Here is a 4,748-nt window from a genome sequence, read left to right on the forward strand (position 1 = left end):
TACGTCTCGGACGGCTCGATAGAAACACAAAAAAACTCGCGAGCGATCACCATGAAGGTTGCGGGTGTGCCCACCAGCGCCGACTATCGGCCAGATACCGCATATACATGTAAACAGCTCCAGTTCTTCTCTGTCGGTCTTGTCGACAAGTTGATTCCGCTCGCTGTTGACCTGGAGTTTTCGTCATTTTTGGTGAAGTACTTCTTTTTGGTTGTTTTGAGCTTTCGCAGTGACAGGTGTTTTTCTCTTCAATTAAAACTCTTGAACCCTTTTTTGGATAGTGTTTATTGTTGATGACTTTGGATTTGTTTTGGATTTTCTTTGACTGTTCAATATGGCTGACCCTTCTCCTATCCCTGGACCTAAATTTCGCAAATGTAATGCTAGGGATTGTAACAAACGTCTTCCCAAGGCCTCTCTCGACCCACATACCGTGTGTTCTAATTGCCGGGGTAAAACCTGCCAATTAGGGAGATCGGTGTGATGAGTGCGTGGTCTTGTCGGAATTCGACTGGCTAGAGTTTGATAAATATTCTCGTAAGCTTGAGAGAGATAGGGTGAGGAGAAGCTCCTCTAGGTCGTTGGATTTTTCCTCCTCCCATGCCCCTGAACCTAATCCTTCCCCTGTAGTAGTTGTTCCTGAACCCTCTACTAGCACTCATGAACCACCCATGCGGGATATGTTGCTTGCCATTCAAGCTTTGGGCGATAGAGTTGAGTCCTTAGCATCGGACCGTAATCAACTCATGTCGGATGTGAATTTATTAAAGTGTCAGAGTGCCAAATCAGAAAATCGTGGGGATAAAGTGATTAGTGCGCAAAGTGTTTTTAGTGTTGCGACCGAGGGTTCGTCTGTTCGTGCTTGTCGTTCTACTAGTCCGAGACCTCTTTCAGGCTCCCCTGCACCAGGGAGAAGTAATGTCGTAGGACTTAAGGGGACGAGAGGCTTTAACCAACGAACAGACGTTCCCTCTGTGGTATCGGGCGTGTCTCGTCAAGATCGCCCCTACCATAAGACGAGCGAGGCTGTTTTCTCCTCGTCATCCGAAGGCTTCCCGCAAAAGAAACCTTGGCGTAAGGTTTCTAGACCCTTGAAGCGAAAGTCAGTCCCTTCAGGACAGGTCCAGCGTCCTGGCTGTAGCCATTGGGACAGCTCTGACCCTTTGCAGTCGTCGGAAGACTGTTCGCCGATTAAACGTAAGCGTAACACGGGCTCCGAGAGTCTCAGTAAAGGCAATGTTTTGCCGACACAGACATTACCATCGTCTCGGGCCCGTCCCGACTCCCGTTGATCCTAAATGGGTTGTCCTGCAGGATATGCAGACTAAGCTTGCCTCCCTTATGGAGGAGTATACCGTTGAGCAGGTTCACGATGATCCTCGCCGTTACGCTGATCGAGACTCTGGCCGTCAGCCGCCCAAACGAGCCTTTACTCGTCCTTTTGACGTTATGAAACGTGATGTCGGTAGTTTGTCACGTCAGTCACGTGACTTGGATCCTCACTCGCTGCAGTCCCGTGTTGACTTTCAGCCGGTGCCGCAGCCTCGTGTTCACGTTCAGCCGCTGCCGCAGTCTCGTGTTGACGTTCAGGACGTTCGCCAACCAGCTCAGTTGCCTTGTTTTGACGTTGAGCGTCAAGCACCGCAGTCAAGGGTTGTTTTGACTGCTCAGTCTAGGCAGTCAAGGCAGTATCGACTTGACGTCGAGCGTCCATCAACTCCTGTTGTTGTTGCTGGTCAGTCCTTTCAGCACCGACATGACGTAGCTTCCTTGACTACTACTGCTGCTCCTTTGCGTGTGGACTTTGCCTGTCAAGCATTGCCACCGCGGCAGGTCTCTCCTTTTCTTGAGACTCATCAATTGTCGGACGAGGTTCCTTCAGATGAGGATGTTGCTGATCCTCCGCCTACTGATATTCCTTTGGGTGTTTTATCAGACGGAGAAGAGCCTAAGGCTGCTCAACCCTCTATGGACTTTAAGAAAATCATGATGATTTTTAAGGATCTTTTCCCAGACCATTTTGTAACTTCTGCTCCTCGTTCGCCTCCGTCAGAGTTTGCGCTAGGCCTAGCTACTTCGAAGCCTTCTTTTACTAAGCTAGTGCTCTCTCGCTCTTCTAAGAGGGCTTTACGTTTGCTAGGCGACTGGTTGGTTACCAGGAGGAGTTTGGGGAAGACGGCCTTTGCTTTCCCTCCTTTTAAACTAGCTTCTAGAGCGAGCGTCTGGTATGACACGGGAGAAGTTCTCGGCTTGGGAGTCCCTGCCTCTGCCCAGGGAGACTTCTCAAGCCTCGTAGACTCTCCCCGTCGCCTAGCCATGAGACGCTCTAAAGTTTGTTGGTCCTCCTCGGACCTTGACCATCTCCTTAAAGGGGTTTACAGGGCCTTCGAAGTTTTTAACTTTTTAGATTGGTATCTAGGAGCATTAAGCAGGAAGATCTCGTCTGCCGACCAGGATGTTTCCGTGCTTATTATGTCTTGTATGGACAAAGCCATCCGCGATGGCTCCAATGAGCTCGCCGCTACCTTTACGTCTGGAGTCCTGAAGAACAGGGAGACTCTTTGCTCGTTCCTTTCGGCAGGAGTTACTCCCTGTCAAAGGTCGGAGCTTCTCTTTGCCCCCTTATCAGCTGCCTTGTTTCCTCAACAGCTGATCAAGGACATTGCGGCTTTGCTGATGCAGAAGGATACACACGACCTGATGGCTACTTCTGCTCGCAAGGGTGCTCCTTCATCGTCTTATGTCGTGAGGCCCAAGATCGATACCCCAGCGACTAGGTTTATCCCGCCCTTTCGTGGCAGAGCCCCCAGCAGGGGAGGCGCTCGTGCCGACGGTAAAAGAGGCAAGAGGAGAGGATCCAAGTCCTCCCGTGGCAGAGTCTGACTGCCCACGTCCTCAGACAGCGGTAGGGGCCAGACTGAACAGCTTCTGGCAGGCCTGGGAGAAGAGGAGTGCAGACCAAGAGTCTGTGTTGTTGCTCAAGGAGGGGTACAAAATACCTTTTGTACGCAGACCTCCTCTAGTAACAGTTCCTCTAGACCTCTCTCCCAGGTATCGAGAGGAGTCAAGGAGACAAGCTCTACATCAGCAGGTTTCTCTGTTGCTAGAGAAGGGAGCGGTGGTGAAAGTCTCGGACCTTCAATCACCGGGATTTTACAACCTTCTCTTCCTAGTCCCAAAGCATACGGGAGGTTGGAGGCCAGTGCTGGACGTCAGTGCGCTCAACGTTTTTGTTATAAAAACAAAATTTACGATGGAGACCACGAAGTCCGTCCTAGCAGCGGTCAGAGAGGGAGACTGGATGGTCTCTCTCGACCTGCAGGATGCGTACTTCCACATTCCTATACACCCAGATTCTCAACCGTATCTGAGGTTTGTTTACAGGAATATGGTGTACCAGTTTCGAGCACTGTGCTTCGGCCTCAGCCCTGCTCCTCTCGTGTTTACGAGGCTCATGAGGAATGTGGCAAAATTCCTTCATTTATCGGGAATTCGAGCCTCCCTGTACTTGGACGACTGGCTTCTCAGAGCATCGCCCTCTTAATGAGAGAATGCCTTGATGAAGTCATTGAGCTTCAGCACGGCATTTCATTCCCGTGCTGAAACTTGGTGACGGGCAAGAGGGCTCTCGAACTTGGGGAAATTGCTCCCCCAGTTCGAATCTAAATTTCTCTCTTTCATCTTTTTCTAACTCTTTATATGGCTTCAACCTTCTCCTAATATTATAAACTTTCCTTCATGTTGCTGTCCCAACCCTATGAGTAAAATTTCCCATATGTATGTGTATATATTTACATATATATGTGTGTTTATTATTTTTTTTTCTCTTTTTATGGCATGGATGTTTCTACATCTATTATTGCCACTTGGTCGGATGTTTCTACATCCGGTATTGCTGCCTGCTTTGATGAATGGGAAGGGTGTCACGGTTGGGAGGTGTTTGTGCTCAAAGCTATATGTGAGAGTATTGGATGATCTCAGCCATCCCGAAGATGGTTTGGACCTTTTTGGCGGAACTATTCTCAAGTGTTGGGTCTTCGGAATCCAGGGGGATCCAACGCTTGGGGTAGGACTCTCGGCTTTTGGCCGGAAGCCCGTCATTACAGATATGGGGAGGATGATTCCATAGTTTCTTGGTCTCAGTCCTAACAGGCGGGTTCAGCTTACACCTGTGCCTCTATATCTGTTTTGATGCTATCCTTCGGGTAGGGTATGGAGTGGACCATCTGGGCAGTATACTCTCACTGTGCCGGTAGTGGAGAGTGTAAATCTCCTTCCCAACATGTGATGCCTTAATGTTCTCAAGCAGGTAAATCAAACTTCAAAAAATCACTCTTCTCTCTTCTTTTTTTTATGATGGAATCTTGTGAAAATGACCCCACCTCCCCTGGATATGCTGACTCGCCCCCGGCACTGTTGACGACCTCTGGCAATTCATTTAAAGAAAACTCCGTTGACGACGTAGGAACTAAAAAGGACTATTCTTTAAACACTCGGAAAAAGGGTAATTTGGGCAACACAGGAAAACTGAAAGTCCTGCACGTTACCCAAATCCCTTTAGAAGCTAATTATGATGTGCTACATAAAATATTTGAGTGTTACGGATCAATAAATGAAATTAGAATGAAACTTCAAGATGATAATTGGGAATCTTGGTTATCATTTAATTGTCACGAGGAAGCATTTAATGCAAGCTGTAACATTGTTGATATTAAAGTAGGTAATATGAATGTTAAGGGTGCTCTGTG

Source organism: Palaemon carinicauda, chromosome 1 (genome assembly GCF_036898095.1).
Source record: "Palaemon carinicauda isolate YSFRI2023 chromosome 1, ASM3689809v2, whole genome shotgun sequence".
Classification (NCBI taxonomy): Eukaryota; Metazoa; Arthropoda; class Malacostraca; order Decapoda; family Palaemonidae; genus Palaemon; species Palaemon carinicauda.